Source organism: Gymnoscopelus microlampas (genome assembly GCF_963454915.1).
Source record: "Gymnoscopelus microlampas genome assembly, chromosome: 8".
In the NCBI taxonomy this organism is placed as follows: Eukaryota; Metazoa; Chordata; class Actinopteri; order Myctophiformes; family Myctophidae; genus Gymnoscopelus; species Gymnoscopelus microlampas.
The window spans coordinates 26295078-26317262 of NC_139945.1; the positions used below are offsets into that span (position 1 = coordinate 26295078).

Below are 22185 nucleotides of genomic sequence, written 5' to 3' on the forward strand. Positions count from 1 at the left end.
TCTGCATTGGTTCAGGAGGTATAGTGGGCCGTCTTGGATTAGGAAGATTACCCGGTTCAATCCCACAGCTCCTCCTGGCTTCATGGCTTCAAAGCGTCCTTGTAAAGAGCTTTGGTCTCCCCCAAAAACGCCGTCCCCCTCAGTCAGGACTGCGGACGTACTCCCCATTTTCCGCTGCGGTCTGTAGACTCACCTCTTCAGACTCTACCTCACCCCCTAGCACTCATCTCTCTTCACTTCTGGCACGTATTTTGATAGATGCTGGTTATCCGTGAATGCCTGCCATATGCAAATATATGTTTGCTACTTGTTTACATATGCTCTGTTATTTATATTTGCAGGAACACAAATGTTAAGAATGTCATTTAGATAGCATGTTGTTTAGACCTGGTATCCTAGTTTCTTTGAAGCACTACATTATTTTCTTTGTACACTTACATACAGTATGTGACCATTTACCCTGTCGTTAGTTGACTACTAGGGTTCAAGCTATTTACTCTGATCTCACACTCATAAGTCACTCTGGACAGGGGGGGCGTCTGCTAAATGCCTAAATTGTAAAATGTAAATTGTTACAGTAGTTAAAGCTGCACCGTGTCACTTTCCTGTTCTACACCGGATTTGAACCCGGGTCTCCTGAGCAAGTGCTGAAATGTTTACTACTGAGATAATAGAGCCTGCTTGCTTGCTTGCTTGCTCTGGGGAGAAATGTAATTTTGTCAAAATGTGTGTCAAACCATAAACAGGATTGTGTCAAAGGTTGTGTCCAACCCAGTATCTAAATGTCTCAATAGAAGAGCAGGGAGACCAAACACAACCACCTGGATTGTATAGGTTATATTGCATTGACATACTCTACCATACAGATTGGACAAAATAACATTTAATTATCAAAATAAAAATTACATAACAGTGCTTTAACTAGAAATGCAGACCATTTACCAGAGGAAACAATAACGTTGAAGCTCAACAACATGTCCCATGACCACAAATAGTTGTCAATCCATTCTTGTCGGTAAGCGACAGAGTATAACTTACGCCCAAGAGAGGAGGACATGAAAGTAGAGGTGGAGACAAATGGAGTGAGGGGGCGGGTTATAAAACGTTTAAAAAAAAGAATGGAAAAAAAGAAGAAAAGCAGGAGAGAATTTAAAAAAAAGAAGAGAGAAAAGGACTGAAGCTCATGGAGCAGACAGTCACGCTTTCACATCAAGCTGGCTCCAATTAGCAGGTGTGCTCTCAGTCTCTCTCTGGTCAGAGATGATGGGTTTTTTTTCCTCCTGCCTTTTATACACATGTATTTATGAAGTGGTATGAGATCTGAGGGCCCTTACCATAACAGCCTTTTATTGTCTAAATGTGGACGGCTCGGCCCCCGTGTGCTTAAGTGATTTAGGGACCTCACAACTCAGGTATAAGAAAAATCATAAACGCTGAGACAAACCATGTGGGTGGACTGTAAAAAGAAGGAAAAAAAGGCACAGAGGTACGGGCCCGACAAAAAGCAGACACACATTCCACTACTAAAGGGAAACTACACTTAATTAAACACCGAAGTCGCAATTGAAATATCGCCCTGTAAAAAAACACACACACAAAAAACACTGCACTATTAGTTTCTTTGCCACAGTGGAATGAAAAAAAGTTGTCTTCTGATAAAAACAGAGGCTTTGTCCCATGAAGAAGTTTCTACAAAAGAAATCCTTTTCTTATGAGCTGCCATCAAAGAGAACAAGGAGAGAGTGAGTGAGAGAAGTAGAGGTAGGGAGAGAGATCAAGAAATGGAGAGGAAAAACACTTTTCTGTCTGATACAAAAAATAAAAAAATAAAAAAACTTGTCCATACATCTGTCATTCCACATGATCTAAGTGCCCCGTGCGTTTTAAGACCTAGTATATGGCTGGACCGGGTAAGAAACTCTGGAGAGCTTTTAATTTGAAACAACAGATATAGGAAGAGGCGACACTCGACCAGTGTAATATGAGTGGCAGGCAATCGTTTACTCTATGGAAGCTCCAGAACATTGTTAACAATATTTTAAATTAGCCGTTGAAATGAATCAAAATTGTGTGTGTGTGTGTGTGTGTGTGTGTGTGTGTGCGTGCGTGCGTGCGTGCGTGCGTGCGTGCGTGCAAACCATGAGCGTGTGTGCATTTGTTCCTTCCTCTAAGGTTGTCTGAAACCTTAGGAGTCTGAAATGTCACTGTGAGATATGGGAGCATAATTTATAAGAAAACGTCATGTATGCTCACATCAGCCACTTAATGTGTATATTTAATGCTTATGTATATAACTTCCATCTGTCACCTGAAATGTAATCAGAAATTGTTTTTGTGGCATTGTATAGGTAAAATAGAGATCATTTGCATTTTTCAGCCAAGTCGACACTGTTCTTTAAACACAAGCTTTTTTGATGCCATAGCCTAAAGGAATGATTGTGGTGCGAATGGCTAGTTCGTTATTAGGCCAACCAAGGATAGACTACATCCCATAGCCTGGAGGGAGGATTGCGCTGCAATTGGCTAGTTTGTGAGGCTAGGCGGCTGACCAATGGCACAGCTTTCGTTTCATTCAGTTAACTCAATTACTCACTCTGAGACGTTTACAGGGCTGGCCCCACTTGCGGTCCAGCCCCCCCCCCCCCCCCCCCCCCGAAAAAAAAAACTAAAAAACATATGAAGTCCATAAAAACATATGCAGTCCATAAATACACATGTAGTCCATTAAAACATATGCAGTCCATATTGTGACATCAGCTTTTTACTGCTGATCAACCTGTCCCATTAGTGAGCTATTCAGTCCCAGACTGACCTGAAGGAAGGATGGACAAGGTCAAAGGGGATTCTCAGCGAGGCCACACACACACACAGTCACACACACACACACACAGTGTATTCTATTTCAATTCCCCAGGGATCCATTTCTCAACCCACTTAATATTACCCTCTCTACACAAAATTTCTTTAACGAAAATAGCCGATCTACAAGCTCACAACACGTCACATGAACGCTCGCCCCCCAGAATAGAGACGCTAGGGTTCATGCGAGTTATCATTTAACACCAAAGCTATCGCTTAAGTATTAAGCGATAAGCTTGGTGCGTTTATTTAAAGCCTGAAACACATTCATGGCCAACACAACATCCCAGACTTCCTCTGCCTTATCTCCAAGGGAAATTATCGCTGATATGACTATGGTCAACTTTCTTTTCCGCCATTTTTGTATTTCCTACACTTAGAGCTGTTGGGGGAAGGGACCACCTTGGTTGTTAATATTTATGTCATGAACCTTGAGACTGATTAGATTTGCTATGCACCGTTGTGGGGCAGAATTCAAATGTCAGCACATATGGCATACGCGATGACATCAGTAGTCACAACGCATCGGGGGGTCCAAAAGACAAGGTGCATATTTTGTTTTAGCACCGGTTTGGGAGTGACTATACCTTGTTTAGGACAAGAGAGAGAATCTGACAGCTATAGGCAAAACTGCCTTGTTTCGGCCCAGATCGCTGGCCTTGCGGTCCGGGCACCTAGGCTCATAAGCAGCCTGACAGCGCGTTGCGGGTTCGAGTCCCGTTACCGACGACCTTTGCTGCTTGTCTCTCCCCTCTCTCTACCTCTTTCCTATCTATCTTCACTTAAAGAATCTATCAAAAGGCAAAAGGCCAAAAACAAATCTAAAACAAAAAAATACTACATTGTTTCAACAAAAGCAGTTGCCCGTGCCTTCAGAATTATAACATTTTTCCCACTTTCATCTCGGTTTCGGCAAAAACAACTCTGGGTTCTCTGTTAACCAGGCACAAAAGTACTCTGCTGTTAAACCAATCGTAGAGCAGCTGGGGCATGAGCGCTTTTCAGGTGATCCATCTCTCTTCACTTCCTCCCCGTGTCCTCAACTCTGCCAGGAACCTGAAGAGAAGACAAATCTCGCAGCAGAAGAAACCTCACGCGCCGCACTGAGAAAGTGTTTCATTATTTTCAACGAAGGAGAAAAAAAAGAAAGATTGTCAAGGTTTCAGTCAGGGTGCACATGATCCCTGTTTCATTACTTCTGCTGTTCTGTTCTCATATAGTATTCTTCTGTCTGTTTTTCATAATTAAAATATTAGTTGGTTGAGTGAAACCACATGTTCCTCTGTGAGAGTGCGTGTGTGCGTGTGTGTGTGTGTGTGTGTGTGTGTGTGTGTGTGTGTGTGTGTGTGTGTGTGTGTGTGTGTGTGTTCCAATGCTTGCCCAACCTGCACAGACAAGTGCAGTCCACAGATTGCATTAGTCGGCAATTTGCTCTCAAGTTGTTCGGGGAGAGAGAGGGAATGACAGAAGGTCTTCTGGCGGGGCGGTGCACATGGATCTGCTTAGGGAAAGAGTGTACGAGTCGCACCATCAATCACACACACACTCGCACCTAAAAAACCAGAGCTATCGAGAGAGAGAGTTATGACTCTCCCGTAGATGTCCGTTGTAAACAAAGAATATTCATATGATATTCTATACTAAATCATGCATTGCCAAAACCAACTTACGGTCGATTTTGGAATTTGTGTCTTTGTGTTCAGAGATACATAATGAGGAAGTAACACTTCAAGACTTAACATCGGCCGACTGACAGTTGCAAACACTGCTGTATAATTTCAAAACATTGAATCCTCATATAAAGGGTGTTGATGAAGCAAGTGTGCATACATGAACCACGTGATTGCGTTTATAGCGAGATAAGATCATTTTCTCGTTCAAGGGGTCTGCCTAAAATCACACTGAGCCATGCAATGGGCCTTACATAAAAACTATGATCATCATCTAATATAAATAGAAAGGTTTATTATGAGATACAAATCTAAATAAATTCTAAAAAAATGTATTAAACCCCCAAATAGCAGCTCTACAAGCTCACAACGTGTCACGATTCGAAGCATTGTTAGCTTGTAGGTTTTTGAACATTTCTTAAAGTATAAAATAGGGCTTAGCTATATATATATACATATATATATATATATAGCAACATATGTTTTTTTTAACCCTCAGGATTTAGAACATTGTTTCTCAAAAATAGCAGATCTACAAGCTCACAGCGAGCTTGTAGATCTGCTATTTTTGAAAAATCTTGGAAGTGTTTATATAAATACATATCAATTTGGGGGTCCTTGACACGAAAACGTTTGAGAACCATTGATTTAGAAGGCATTTGTAGAATCGGCCTCTCAGGTCTTCAGTGGTTAATTTGTTCCACTCAAAAGCCTCGTGCGCTTAAGTGTGTATGTGTGTGAGACACATGTAAATGTGTCTAGAGTTAAGTATTGTAGAGGCACAAATTGGATCTATATACAGTATGAACATGTTTCTATAGCGAGGCCTCTGGACGTATGCGGTCCATATGGTTAGGGCAGGGGTCTTCAACAGGGGGTCCGGAACCCCTAGGGGGTCCTCAGACTGAGCGACTACAGGGGGTCCGCCAAATCTTTATCTTATTTATTTTCTTTACCTTAACCACTTGAAACCTAACATCCCCTTTTCTGATGAGAACTTTAGCCAAAAAATAGCAGATCTACAAGCTCTCAACGCCTCGCAGCGCGAGGCGTTGAGAGCTTGTAGATCGGCTATTTTTTTGCAAAGAGGCTATAGGTGTAGAGGGAAAAAAGGGCAGGCTAAGTAAAAAAAAAATTTTAAATCTGAAACACAATTTTATACAATATAGAGGGGGTCCCTGCTTTTTCCTCTCTCTCAGCTAGGGGGTCCTTGGCCTGAAAAGGTTGAAGACCCCTGGGTTAGGGAACCAAACCGCAGTACGAGGTTAACAGGGCCTGGGCTGAAGGTCCGGTGGACAGGCTCGTAACCTGGCCACACAGTCAAACACCAGAGCTACACACACAAACAGTGGTGGAAAAAGTAATATTTTTTTTTACTTAAGTAAAAGTATCAATACTGCAATGTAGAAATACTCTGTTGCAAGTAAACGTCCGCAAATCAAAATGTACATGAGTAAAAGTACAAAAGTATTCAAAATCATCAAAATGTACTTAAAGTACTAAATGTAGAAAGTACTCATTATAAAGAATGTCCCATTGCACGCGTTTTCAAATGTATAAAATGTATACAAATCTTTTGAAAATAGCAGATCTACAACGCATCGTGAGCTTGTAGATCAGGCTATTTTCAAATGGCCGAAGTGTATACAGGGCTGAAGTGGTTAATGTATGTTTTGTAATAATAATCAAAATCTACAAAGTAACTAAAGTTTTCAAATAATTGTAGTGGAGTAAAAGTACAATATTTGACTCTGAGATGTAGTGGAGTAGAAGTAAAAGAACAGAAAATTGTAAATACTCCAGTAAAGTAAAAGTATCTCAAAATTGTACTTAAGTACAGTACTCGAGTAAATGTGTGTGTGTGTGTGTGTGTGTGTGTGTGTGTGTGTGTGTGTGTGTGTGTGTGTGTGTGTGTGTGTGTGTGTGTGTGTGTGTGTGTGTGTGTGTGTGTGTGTGTGTGCGCGAGCATGTGTGGGTGCGTGCATGTGTGGGTGCGTGCATGTGGAAACAAGGACCATGGCCGGACAGACGGTGGGCGTTTATACACGCATAAATTAAGAGCAGAAGCCGTTAATTAAGGGGCAGGGGAAAAAAAGAGCGACATTAAGAGCGTTTTAAAATAAAACTTTGCTGCTCGGGCTACTTAGCACGGTGACCCCCCTGACTGCAGCGGGCATCAGCCCCTGCTGTGAGAGTGGCACAGAGGGGGCGCAGAAAGGCAAGGCTCTGAGCAGCGGGCAATGGACACAATCTCCCCCCTACCCTCCTCCCTCTGTCATCTCCCTCTCTCTCTCTCTCTCTCTCTGTGTGCCCAGAGCGTCATTAGACCCGGGGCTCCGGTGCGGCTCCCAAACAGCTCAATGACAACACGCAGGGCCTGCCAATTAGAAATAATTAGACAGTCATTTTCAGTGGCAAGTCTTTTTAAGTGCATATATAACGACGCAATGGATGCTTATTAGGCCGGCCCGAGCCCGGCAGAGAGGACCGAGAGGGCCTCAAACGCTTTGCCGCTTGGAGAAAAATAATTATGCTACTGATCACAAAGCGGGCTGCACATCTCTGTACTTCACCTCGGCGCTTTGCAAAAATTCCACTTCATTAGCTCCCGTAATTAATCCTCCATTAATTGCAGGGAAAGCCCAGTTTACCTCCCTTCGTTTCTAATTATCATCTTATAAATAGTTATGGTTCTAATTAATGTGTTCGTTAGGCAGGGTATTTCTCTCAAAGCCTTTGCTGGGAGCCAAAGGTCCAGCTCGGCTCTCTCTGAAGCCTACCCAGTCAAATCTAAAAATGACACAGTTCCAGGTCTCAATGGGTTAAGTGCATATATAACGACGCAATGGATGCTTATTAGGCCGGCCCGAGCCCGGCAGAGAGGACCGAGAGGGCCTCAAACGCTTTGCCGCTTGGAGAAAAATAATTATGCTACTGATCACAAAGCGGGCTGCACATCTCTGTACTTCACCTCGGCGCTTTGCAAAAATTCCACTTCATTAGCTCCCGTAATTAATCCTCCATTAATTGCAGGGAAAGCCCAGTTTACCTCCCTTCGTTTCTAATTATCATCTTATAAATAGTTATGGTTCTAATTAATGTGTTCGTTAGGCAGGGTATTTCTCTCAAAGCCTTTGCTGGGAGCCAAAGGTCCAGCTCGGCTCTCTCTGAAGCCTACCCAGCCAGAAGGTGAGGCCATCCTGCCTCCATTTGCTTTTATTTTACTACATTCAACCTCCTAATTGGCATTTAAAACCCAATTTGGATGAACTTCAATAAGCTTAAATGGTAGAGACAGAGAGAGAGAGAGAGAGAGAGAGAGAGAGAAGTAGCAAGGAGGAGAGAAAGAGGGAGTAGGGAGGGAGAGAAAAAGAGAGAGCGATTCATTTGTTATTCATTTTCCTATGCCAGGGCTAAAAGTGTGTGTTTGTAGGTTTGTCTTGGTGCGGTCAGACAGATGAGGATCTCACTGTTATTAAGTGAACACACTGCAGGTTGGTTGTGTGTGTGTTTTTGGGACGCTATTGGCTTTACATAGGATTTATTATTTTTCCACAACAGTAAAATTGTGTCCTTACCAAAGGAAATGGTGGAAATGTCAATACGTGGACTCATTTTCTCCTTCTAATAGGTTCCAGTCGGCCCATAAGACTTTGGAATACAGACATCCAGTAGCTAGTTAGGTGTCTAATTGATTATTAGCATTTATATTCATTAATGCAACACTCTAAATGCAAAAGGGCTGGATAATGCTCATGACCACAATGAAATAATAGCTAAAATAAGCCCCTTTTTCCAAATGTGTGAATTCTGAGGTAAATTTCTGAAATTAGGGCAGTTACAATTTAACCAGCTGGCGGACTTGCTTCATAGCACATGTGACTAGTATCATAGTATAACCACTTGAACCCTAGCATCCCTATTCTGGGGTGAACATTAAGTGAGAATAGCTGATCTACAAGCTCACAACGTGTCGCTCCGCGACGCGTTGTGAGCTCGACGTTAAGTCCACACGGTTCATAAGTGTTTTTAAATGTAGTAAGGGCCTAACTTCATGCCAGCCAACAAAAAGGTAGATAAAATAGACAACAGAAAGAAAAGGAGCAGGACAACTATGAGATTTGTGCTTTACGGTTCCAGATTTCACACACACTGAGCTGCCACACTTTCAAGAGGGTTTGTGTGAACAACAGAGCCCCACTGATATGTATCGGTCAGCCGATATTATCGACCAATAGTATCGGCGTATATGTTGTGTACTATGTGATGACATGAACACTTTTCTTACAGAACAAAATGCAGACAATTATGCGTGGGGTAATTTAGAAATTGTTCTTCTTGTTTTATATAGTTTTCATTTCCCAGTTAATTTGACACTTTCAGTGGACTGTGTGTGTGTGTGTGTGTGTGTGTGTGTGTGTGTGTGTGTGTGTGTGTGTGTGTGTGTGTGTGTGTGTGTGTGTGTGTTTAAGTGTGTGCACGTGCGTGCATGATTGTGTGACAAAGAACATCAGCAGATTAAACGATATTCTATTCTTTTTCTCCCTGATATCGGTAGCGGCACCAACTATCCAGTATCGGGCGGACTCTAGTGAACAAACAAGATGTATTAAATTCTTAGATTTGTATTGTCTACATTTCCCCCTAAAAGGTCCTAAAATGGAAAACAGCAAAAGTAAAAAACAAATAATTAAATAAAAGTGCATGTTTCTTCTCTGCTAGCACCCAACGCACGTCAAGACGGACGAACCCAGAAATGGGGTGACGCTTTGATGTTAGACGTGTCTTTGTTTGGAACCGTTTTTCTCATTTGATTGTGTCTTGTGTGCATATACGAGATTGGCAGAGAGCTGCATTTTTGTGAGGTGCTCTGTTTTGTGTGTGTGTGTGTGTGTGTGTGTGTGTGTGTGTGTGTGTGTGTGTGTGTGTGTGTGTGTGTGTGTGTGTGTGTGTGTGTGTGTGTGTGTGTGTGTGTGTGCGTGTGTGTGTGTGTGCAGTGGTGGAAAAAGTACTCAAATTCTTTAATTAAGTAAAAGTACCAATACTGCAATATAAAAATTCTCTGTTACAAGTAAAAGTCCAGTATTAAAATTTTACTTGAGTAAAAGTACAAAAGTATTGGCATCAAAATGTACTTAAAGTACCAATAGTAAAAGTACTAAATATTTGAAAATAGCAGATCTACAAGCTCACAACGCGTCGCGATGCGACGCGTTGTGAGCTTGTAGATCGGCTATTTTCAAATAGCCTATGTATAAAATAGGTTTAAAGTGGTTAATGCATGTTTCATTGTATCATCATTTATATCTGAAAAGTAACTAGCAACTAAAGTTTTCAAGTAAATGTAGTGGAGTAAAAGTACAATATTTGCCTCTGAGATGTAGTGGAGTAGAAGTAAAAGTATTGGAAATTGGAAATACACAAGTAAAGTACAAACACCTCAAAATTGTACTAAGTAAATGTACTTAGTTACTTTCCACCACTGTGTGTGTGTGTGTGTGTGTGTGTGTGTGTGTGTGTGTGTGTGTGTGTGTGTGTGTGTGTGTGTGTGAGGCTGTAAGGCTATAGGTTGGTGGGTTGGTTTGTTGTTTCTCAGGGGAGAGGGCTAGTAGTGGGGTGTAGGCCTGGGGGATGGGGGGTGGTGGTGTTGGGGGGAAGAGGGGGGTCTTCCTCTGGCGGTAAAGGGGAACACAGCTCGCGGCGAGGAGGAGGGGATGAAAGACTCCATCCATGTCAGTCACTTACCCCTCCCTTTGGTAAATAAAGGTTTCTGACAACAAAGTGGAGCGAGCGCTCCACTGGCCTTTATAGTGGATAAATAAAAAAACACTGAGGGAGAGAGAGAGAGAGAGAGAGATATGGGGGGGGGGGGGGGGGGAGAGAGGGGGAGAGAGACGGTGAAAAGAGCAACAACAAACGTGTTCAGATCTCGCGACTGGAAGCGCGTTGGTTTTTTATGGAGTGGATACAAGAGGCGTAGGAACCAAACCAGGTCATCCTTCAGTTTAAATCAACACTTCGCAAGGCTGGTAAACAGAGGAAGGAGTTGACAGAGAGAGAGAGAGAGAGAGAGAGAGAGAGAGAGAAGCTGAATGTCATCCTCTAGTAGAGAGAGAAGAACAGAAAGGGGAAGGAGAGGGCAGATCCTTTAGCATACCCTCTGACTTATGGTCCTATGATAGGGTGACCACATAAAACAAAATCACACCCAGTGTGAAGTGGGCGGTGTGTGGTCATCACAACATGACTCACTTTAAAAAAAGGATACATTTCTTTTTTTTAAAGTCCATACTGCTATTCATAGGGCTGCACATGTGTCATGTGTTTCGCTAGCCAATCACAGTCCTGAATTTGCAAAGTCAGCCAATCACATTACAGTTAGTGGTGATGACACTAGCTGTAATGTGATTGGCTGACTTTGCAAAAGTATCGATTTGCATTAACAATGGAAGGGTTAGGGGGTATACAAATCTTTTGGTCGGTGTCCAAAACTCACTTATAGGGAGCGGCTACACCGCCCCAAAAAAACAGGACCCTTAATCACGATAAATTAATCCTATTAAAAGAATAGTACACAGACAGACACACACACAGGGCCATATATCCACACTATATCGATAACGTGATACGAGACTTAGATAACATCTGGGATTTTGCATTGCATTGATATGACATAAGTGTTGCCTTTTTCCTGGTTTTAAAGGATGCATTTACAGTAAAGTCATTTTCTCAACTTATAGTGTCGTTATACAACAGCTGGTCTATTATTTGCCCACTTATCCAATTCGTTATTATATAGTTATTATTGATGATTATTTATCATAAATCTCCTTGTGTAAATATTTTGTGAAAGCAAAAAAGAAAAACAATATTTTCCACAGTATAGATAATCTGTCTGTTTTTAGTTGTTGTTTTTTTTGTGTACAAATGTCATGATATTGATTTGATCCATATTGCCCGGCCCTAACACACACCCAAGAGCAGTTCCCCTCGTATACAGCAATGTAGCAACACCCCAAACCACCTGCCACATCACACACACACACACACACACACACACACACACACACACACACACACACACACACACACACACACACACACACACACACACACACACACACACACACACACACACACACACACAAAGAAAACTTCCCCCTCGGCCACCTGAGAGGGGAACTGCAGTTCCTGGTCTTAAGGAAGGCGTTGAGGCCCACTGGCCAGACCTCACAGCCCGTCACCTAACATAAACACCTGTTAATGGCACTCCATGCTTTTATTTCTCCACGCTTTGCTCCACTTTCCATTCGACCACTCCGTGTCGTGTGCAAAGCAAATCCATCGCAGTTCAGCTCAAAAGCCTGTGATTGTCTGAGACGTGCGGAGGAATAGGGAAAGGGGGGGGGGGGGGGGGGCCTCTTGTTTTGGTTCACGCAAGAACCTATTCCAGTGGTTCAAGATCAGGGCCCATGCACTTTAAAAACCTTGTAAGCGTTGGTGGCCCACCAATCTGACCACTTCACACTGCAGCTAAAATTGTATATCTGCTATTTTTGAGGAAAAACATTTGTGAAAATGTGTGCAAATCTTTGCCTCTGGTGGAGGTCCCTGGAACAAAATGTTTTGAGAATTCGGGTGTCTACGGACAAATACATATCATTTTGGGTGGTCCTTGACATGAAAAGGTTTGAGAACCACTGATATTATAGCAACATATATATATATATATTTTAAACCGTTACGATTTAGAAGACATTTGTAGAATCCCCAGAAGCAAGGATTTGAGTTACAAATGTTCTCTTTAAAAAACATACATATTCAAAGATTTGCAAAAAAAAATCACGATTATTATTATTTTTTTGTAAAATATCTACAAGCTTGTAGCGCGGCACCGAGGGCCGCACTACAAGCTTATAGATCTGTTATTTTTGAATAGCCCAAAGTATAAAATGATGGTTATAGCAAAAAATAAATCTAAAATGACACAGTATACGTTCCCAGATTGAATGGGTTAAGTTCCTATTTATTGGTACCACAATGAAAACAAATTGGGAACAAGTTGGGAATCCCTGACCTATTCCACCCACTGTGGCTTGCCAACTCCGACGGCACACGCGCTGAGAGCTTGTAGATCGCCTACATTCGCCACTCTTATGCAACACTCGTACAACAAAGAAAAAAAACATAACTCAACAGCAGTGGGAATTGCTTACACGCACCCGTTTCCCCTCTCTCCGTCCCGCACCCACTGTCCTGTTTTCCCTTCTTTCTCTCCCTTTTATGCTAGGTCTAACCACCCCACCCCTCCTTCCTCCCATACAGCAGAGCATCATGGGAGGAGGGTGACCTTGCACACACTCCCCGTAGCTGTGCTTGGCAGGACAAGCCATCAAGCCGATGTACAGCACCTCATCTCATACAGGGGGAAAATTGCTGGGTGAAATAAATACCGGGCAATCGCTCTCACTCACACACACACACACACACACACACACACACACACACACACACACACACACACACACAGACACACACACACTCGATTTGCCCACTCGAAAAACCTTTGCTGTTATCACCAAAATACCGTGGAGGCAGAGGAGGCCACGTCATGTCCTTCTGTAGTCCTTGTGTCAGCCTTAAACGTTTAATCTACACACCGTTGTACGACAGTGTCGTTTGCCGAAATGTGCTGATCTACAAGCTCGCAACGGGTCGCATTGCAACGGCTAGATTGGCTTTCTTTTAGCGAGTGAAGTACTGTACAAATCAAGCTTTAGTCAAATAATCAGCCTTCACTAATAATAACCAGATTCACCACTATAATAATCAGATTCAGAGATCATCTTCTACAGCGTTTTTTGTTTTAAAAACCCAATAAGAAAAAATAGGCACCTCCCACTGATTTTGGAAGGCAATTACAGGTAACCCGTATGGAATATAAAAAAGCTATTTGGTGCTCACTGTCACATGACTTCCGAGATCATTTGTACCTGATTTGGGGAAGAAGAAAAAAAACATTTGTCACATTTATAGCACACCCTATGGTTCTATGCGAAATCGCTTTTGGCTCTGCGTTGTGTAGAAGCCCTTAAATTAAAGTTTGGGTCAATCGGACGACGTGTTCAGGTTTTTGGCCGTTGTTTGTAACATAGGCCCCTCCCACAAACTTTGCTAGAATATTATATCCAATCGGTGTGGAAAATCAAAGCTCTGCATGCCTCCAGAGATAATGCGTAGTGCTATAGGTGAGTTTTGAATGAAATCTGTAAGTGTGCATTTATCTGACTACCAAGTGTATAATTACACTACCTGTCTGTCTTCTGGTGTGTACCAAGTGTATAATTACACTACCTGTCTGTCTTCTACTGTGTAACAAGTGTATAATTACACTACCTGTCTGTCTTCTGCTGTGTAACAAGTGTATAATTACACTACCTGTCTGTCTTCTGGTGTGTACCAAGTGTATAATTACACTACCTGTCTGTCTTCTGGTGTGTACCAAGTGTATAATTACACTACCTGTCTGTCTTCTGGTGTGTAACAAGCAAAAATAAAAGTCTTAAAATAAATTGTAGATTGATGCTAAAGTCGTCCATACCAGCCCTGACAAAAAAGGTTAGTCATTGTTTGTATTTTTTTCAAACTAAATGCCGGAGGGTTAACCTTTGCTTTAATGAAATATCTGAGATCATTAGGATTTTCTGGAAGATTGAACATGTTGCTAGTTTGACCACTTCAAAAACTCTTTAATCCATTAAGACCAGGAACGCATCTGTGTCATTTTTAGATTTCTTTGGCTATTCAAAAAATAGCAGATCTACAAGCTCATACAAGCTTGTAGATCTCCTATTTTTAGAATTTCGTGGAAATGTGAACAAATCTTTTTTTTTTTTGTAAAGCGGATTTTTAACTCAAATTAAACCACTGATATAGAAACTTTTTTTTTTAACTGTTAGGATTTAGAAGACATTTGAAGAATCCCCCAGAAGCAAAGATTTGAGCTACAAATGTTCGCTTTAAAAATATATATATATATTCAAACATTTGCACAAGTTTTCACGATTTTTCAAAAAATAGCAGATCTACAAGCTCATAGTATGAGCTTGTAGATCTGCTATTATTCAATAGCCAAAGTATAAATATAAATGCTTTTCCCGGTCTTAATGGGTTCATAACAAACAATAGGTTATCTACCAGATAGATGTAGATAGACAATTTTGACTGAAATCAGTGGTGGCGACTGAGAACTTTAATGTGCGTGTTCCAGGTATAATTGCAGGTCTCCTAGGCGTGACATCAGACCCAGTGTTGATGATGCTCTGCTGTTAGCGGAGGCTAAAGCCTGACGCTAGCACTTTGCCCTGCTAACACAACATACCGCTGAAATATTAATGACCAACGTAAGCGCTCGTACTGTGCACGCATGCACGTGTGTGGGGGTGTGTTGTGTATGCCTGCCTATGCAAAATGCACATGCACGTGGTGTGTGTGTGTGTGTGTGTGTGTGTGTGTGTGTGTGTGTGTGTGTGTGTGTGTGTGTGTGTGTGTGTGTGTGTGTGTGTGTGTGTGTGTGTGTGTGTGTGTGTGTGTGTGTGTATGGGTGAATATCTGCACTTCAATGCAATGGCTGCATTTCATTTTGGGGGCTGGATGAGAGGTTGAGAGTAGGGGTGCAATAGTTAAAGGTAGGGTAAGTGATTTGCGTTGGTTAAAATAATTGTTAAATAGCTTTATATTCTGATAGTACTCATTGCTTTAGAGTGTTTGTTCAGTATTAGGAGTCTCCTTGTCTCTCCACCTCTTTATTAAAGTTTCAGTTTCAGTTTCATTTCCAATTTTATCCAACCAGGACAAAGAACTCAATCAGGATACAGATTAAACAAGTGAAATTGGAAGTGATGACACTATGAAATGAGCAGGCAAAATTGGAACTGGAACACTATAAAATATTACTATAAAAATGGGTACTTTCTCCTGATTGGTTGAGATTTTGACACCTACCGAAAAATTAATTTTCTGTTTATTAAAGAGCTGGAGAGACGGGGAGACTCCTGTAACTGAAAAAACACTCTAGTATTTTAACCTTTTAACAAAATACTTTTTGTTTTAACCAAAAAATATCACTTACCCTACCTTTAATCAAACTAATGGATTTAATCCTTAAATCTTTTTTTCTGATTTCAATAAAATAATACATTTTCTAAAATAGCAAAAAGAGAGGATCTAAAAGCTCAAATGTGAGGCTATGTTTTGTGCCATGCGATAGTAGGACAAAGTAAAATGGGGCTTTAGTGGTCAATCAGACTACTTGATGTAGCCGATTATTTAAAAAAAAATATTTAAAACTTTTTTTCCGGTTGATTGGTTGACGTATTAAAAAAGCTCTTCTCGATTATTCGATTAATCAAAAAGGTTATCGAATACTCACTGAGAAGATAATGAATGAAGCCCTGGCTGAGAGGTCCCACGCCTTCCCTCTTTTACTGAGAGAGCCTCTAAATATGAATGGTTTAAGAGTGGATGAATGAATGGGTGAAGAGTGGATGAATGAATGGGTGAAGAGTGGATGAATCAATCAATTCAATTCACTCACAATAATCATATCGTTATCTTGAAATTGTCCTCCGTCATACACTGGGATCAATTCACCTTTGCCGAACTGCATATACGGTGCCACTTAAACTCTCTAGAATTGGTAAAACGCACCTGTAAAGAACGTACTTGATACAGTCTTTTTTTCACTCTCTAAATGTCTTTGCCAAAAATTGCCGATCTACAAGCTCACAACGCGTCGCAATGCGACACGTTGTGAGCTTGTAGATCTGCCATGTTTGGCAAATGTTCCAACCCAGACTATGGATGCCGGGGTTCAAGCGGTTAACAAAAGTGGCATTTTAACCCATTAAGGCCTGAGGCGATTCTTAAAAATGTTTTCTAAATCCTCTAAAAACAGTTTTTTGGAAGAAAAAAAAATCAAGATTTTTCAAAAATAGCAGATCTACAAGCTCATAGCGCGGCACTCGGTGCCGCGCTATGAGCTTGTAGATCTGCTATTTTTGAATAGCCAAAGAAATCTAAAGTGACACAGATGCGTTCCTGGTCTTAACGGGTTAAGAGTTTTAAGCACATTTGATCGCAATAATATTGTAAATCTCGATTATTTTGGTGACAATAATCGTGAAATGTTCATATCGTCCCATCCCTAGAATGGGTGAAGAGTGAATGAATGAATGAATGGGTGACTGGCTGACAGGAGGCACACAATGAACACCTGCTGCTGGCGCCCGGTCAGCTCCACTGAGATCACCTACAACCGTCCCCCCGCTGTGTTGTGACTGTGATGATGCTGGTGCAGTGGGTTCAGGTTCACATCAGAACGCTGCGTGCTGCCATGCACTCATATGCTGTGACGCACACTACCCCAACTCTATCTCACCCAGTGGAATACACACACACACACACACACACACACACACACACACACACACACACACACACACACACACACACACACACACACACACACACACACACACACACACACACACACACACACACACACACACACACACACACACACACACACACACACACACACACACACACACACACACCACGAGGCCAGATCTGCCTGCTCACATCAAAGAGAATAACCATTAATGGCAAATAGGTAATCTGCTCCTCTTGTCTGTTTTACATTTCAGGGCAAGATTGGCTGCCTCTGGGGGGGGGGGGGCTGGTTCTCCTCTGATTGAGAGAGAACGAAGGAAAGGAAAGAAAGAATAAAAGAGAGAAACAAAGAGAACGAGAGAAAGAAGTAAGGACAGAAAGAGAGAGAAGGCGTGGGAGCTGACGATAGATGGTAAACACAAGATGGAGCATTATTCTTATTTCATGTATCTCTTTATTTCTTATTCATACATTAGAGATGGAAAAGGAGGTAATAATATTCCCTCCCTCCGCCCACGGCAGCACAACCATGGTCCTAATCTTCTCCCCTCTGCAATATTCCAATTCACACGTTATTATTCTCATTTCTTCTGAATAATATCCCCCCCCCCCCCCCCCCCCATCCGTTCTCTCTCCCTCTTTTGTCATCCCTCCTTTCACCTCTTCTCCCTACCCTCTCTCTCTCTCTCCTCCTACGCCCCACCACCACCACCATTCCATTTGAACTTCTTCTCCCTCCAACTACAGCAGCTACTAGTACATCTCTCTCTCCCTCCTTCGTATGCTGGACGTGGCGGCGGGTTAAAGTGGTGGTCGGGGGGTGGAAGGCAGGAGCCTCATATCCCTGTCTGCGTATCAATCATGAGGTCCTGTCCACTCAATCCTGCTCTGATCCATCAGCCAGCCCCATGCAGCCCAGCTCAGGAAGCCTCATCCCCGAGCTGGGAGCCTCCAACACACACACACACACACACACACACACACACACACACGCTGCATGCTCCACTGAGTGATGGGAGACAGAGCAACTGTACGCGGCATCCTCCCAACCCCACCCTTTGCTTTATTCCTCTGGACCACATACCTAACACATGAACTTCCCTATTCTGGGGGGGGGCGACCATTTTGGTGAAAATAGCCAATCTACAACCTCACAGTGCGTCGCAAACACATGCATTGTAAGCTTGTAGATCGGCTATTTTTTGGCAAAGAGACTTGGTGTCGAAGGGAAAAAGGGAGGAGACCCAGTATAGAACCCCGGGATACTGTGGTCAAAGAAGCATATACTGTTTAAGTGGTTGAGCTCATCCTTCAAAGAATGCAGAAGGTGGGGCGTCCTTGTGGGTTAGGGAGCTGCTGTACCGAGTGACCGCAGTGTCCCCGGTTCAATTCCCACCTCAGGGGGACCCGTGCCCTCACTTTCTCAATCTTCACTATCTAATCTACTTTGCCGTTTACATCCGTGTATGTAGTGAAGACTTTTAAAGGAATTTAATGAACGCGCTCTGTGATGTCACAATGAACTTGACCTTTGACCGACGACTTGTGGACGTTCATGCCAGATGTAATCAAGTCCCTCAAGGGAGAGCATGTTCACGACACTGGTGCGGACGGACGGACTGACGGACGGAAGAACAACCCAAAGACAATGCCTCTGGCCATGGCTGTATACTGGTGGCAGCATAAAAGATATTCCAGAACAAATACACAGTTTAGGATAAAATAGTTAACTTATTTAACATTAACACATTAACCACCAAGAACGTAGTCCTACGGTCCATTAAATCCAAATGTTAAGCGCCGAGACCGTAGCCCTACGGTCCGGGTGCTTTTTCCTTTTTTTCGAAAAAAAAATGTTTTTTTCAATTTTCGACACGGACCATTTCAGTGTAACACCACCGGAAACGGAACTATTTGCCGTTCCCGTCGGCCTCCATTCTAAAGCGCACACTAAAACTCCATTTTCTCCCTTGTAGTTTTTTCTCCTCGGTGATCACTGTCTAACATAAACCGTTCTAACTACAACATGGCGGCTCCGTTTGACACGTGGTCTTCACTGGTAGACACAGGGACATCTGCACGATGTTTACAAACAGTGCATCGCGCATTCTTAAGGATTTTAACGGGGTCTATGGCGACGTGAAAAAAACAAAACAACAACAATAAAAACCTTGGCACTGGTGAGTACATTATGAGATTAACCTCTGGCGGTGGAAGTGTTAATGCTCGGCTACCATAAACATTTGTTTTAAAAGAAGGAAAAAACGCTATAAAGCGCAACATACTTAGAACACCCCAGATACTTTGCCTTAATCATTCCCATTTACGACAGCTAACAGCCTACAGAACAAAAAATGACTCGGTTGTCACACCAATAGCTCAGTTGTCACACCAATGGCTGAAGGGGACCCCGTATGGTTCCATTTCTACACTTTCAAAATAAAATATACAACCCATTTAACTGTAAAACTCTTTTACCATGCAGACAAGATGCCGTGTCCAAAAGCACCACCAACCAAACAGTTTCACACGAGCAGAAAATCTGCGATGAAAACTGCACATAATTTGTCAGCAATGTCATTATCAACAGCCCCCCGCCCCCCTTTACTCCGCCATGTAGCATTCAACCACCTCCACCCAACCCACCTGCTCCTCGCTCGTCGCCGTTAAGCCGATTACACAACGCAGGCCTTCCTAATCACAGCGCTGCGTTTGTAAACACAGTCATATCATCGACTGTAATTCTAAACCTTCCCATAATCCCCCTGCACCTTTCATCTAAGCACCATGCCAGTAATGCCATTTAATCACCAACGACACTGTCCGCTGCTGCGACTTGTACCACATTATATACACAAGTAGCATGTGAGGAATTAGGGGGGGTTTGTTTTGGGCCTACGTACGTCGGTCTCTCTGCCAAGTTCAAACGGCAAATTTGGTGCGGTATTTACCCCGCTGTACAGTCAATTTGTGAATAGCCCAGACGTTATTGTTGGAGCTTAACAGCAACTGATTCTGGACATCATCATGAGCCACTCGGCCGCTCCAAGCTCTGGTCTTCTTTGCTAGCTCTGTCCTCCCTTCATCCAAACACCTCTGTAATGAAGATATGAAAACCCTGCTTCCTTTGTGATTGAAATGCCCCCACGCTCCCCCACAGCCAAACACACACACACACACACACAAGTAAACACGGTGCTTTGCTCGTGCATATATTACGACAACCGTTTCTGCACTTGTGCTTGTGTGTGTGCTAGCACATATGTGCGCATTTGTGTTTGTGTGTGCAATGCATGCACGACACGCGAGTGTGTGCGTGAGAGAGGGATTTAAAAACAGCACAGTTTACTGGTTCATTAGCACCAGATTAGCTATGCTAATGACATGGATCACCACACACAGAGAAATCCCACCCCCCCTTTATGTTCCTGAAAGGGATACACTGTTTAGTGTGTATGTGTGTGTGTGTGTGTGTGTGTGTGTGTGTGTGTGTGTGTGTGTGTGTGTGTGTGTGTGTGTGTGTGTGTGTGTGTGTGTGTGTGTGTGTGTATAGACACTCCTTTTGCATGAATAAATGTGTCCCTACCCGTAAAAAACAACAACCAACTATTGTACCAATAATCATCATAATTCCACAAAGCATGTATGGCTAATGATGTTGTAATTGCATTAACGAGTTGAAGGAGGGCTGTTCCCACAAGAGGGGAGGAGCAGGGTGGAGACGTCTCCTGATTGGACGTGACCCAGCGGCTTCATTAGCACTCACACAACTTATGCTGTCAATTAACACCGTTCACACTAGAGCCCCGCCCACATATTGGACATGTCCTCCATTATTTAACTCTTTTTCTTTAACATCGGTATCTGCAATTGTCCAGCCGACGTGTCATGATTTTGAACCACTTTCACCCTGCGTACCTATTTAGGGCATGACGTAGGTGAAAATGTACAAAAATAACCAATGTACAAGCTCACAAGGCAACAAGTTGCGAGCTACTTCTGAAATGTTTGAACTGGGCTTGTTAAAAATGTTTTTTTTTTTCAATGTATAATTAAAGTTAAACACAAATAACTTTGATAGATAAAAAAAAGTGGATTTGTTAAAGCTAATATATGAAAAGAACTTTAATTATACATTGAAAAAACTATCAACATTATTTGTGTTTATTTTCATTTATTTGTTTGCTAATAAAAGTTCTCAGAGAGAAGCTTTATTCAAATCAGACGTTTTCAAATTGATTAGACGTTTTTGTCATTTTCACAAAATATCAGTTAAAACATTGGTAACCGGTGGGCTAGGACTCTCCATCGGAACACAAAACTATGTTATCGGTTCGGGCTCTGCCGGATAGTGCATCAAGCAGAAAATCACAGTGGCCCTTGGTTCGATTCCTGCTGGTGCTGCATATATGTCCCCTCCTGTCCTGTGTTACCTGTCTCTCTACTGTCCTACCTGCATGTCTGTCCCCCTAGTGAATGTTACCCGTCTCTCTACTGTCCTAGCTACATGTCTGTCTCCCTCTCTGTCCTGTTACATGTCTCTGTATTGTCCTACTTAATAATAATACAAACAAAAACAACGATATGGCTGTAGAAATGACATCATGTTGGCTCGATAGACCCATAACCGTGGGCAGAATGGGGCATTTTAGTGCACATAGTGCAGCCGAAAGAGGGATAGGACTGGTTGAGGAATGCGTGCACGGCTGTCACTGACACACAAGTACACATGCATACACTTATGTTTCACTAACCCAAACCTAAGCAAACGTAACAGTCTCTTTATTGCTACACTGATGTTGCACACTATGATCTGTGATGTGAAGAACTTCCTTATGCAGACACACACACACACACACACACACACACACACACACAGTAGTTATTGTAAGGTACTATGAGTTCTGTATTCTCGATCACTGCACCATGACTTTTGGACTTAAATCATATGTTTATAAAGTAGACAGACATACATATGTACTTGCATACACTACACCACTTTTAAATACTGATGGTTTAATGAGCTAACTAAATATACTGATAATAGTGACAAGTGATGCAGATTATAGCTTGAAATATATACACATACATACAGTACAGAGTAGTTGAAATGCATTAGTGATTGGTGATTTGTTGCAAGTTTACAGATGTAGAAAGATTATTCCACGCTAGTTGTTGCTCTGACCAAAATCAAATCTCAAAG

The 22185-nt window shown here is 42.3% G+C and overlaps 1 protein-coding gene across 1 annotated transcript in view; it reads right to left on the bottom strand.

Annotated features, from left to right (window-relative positions):
- Nucleotides 1-22185, bottom strand: part of rsrc1 (arginine/serine-rich coiled-coil 1) — a 200478-nt gene that overhangs the window by 165664 nt on the left and 12629 nt on the right. The window lies entirely within an intron of this gene.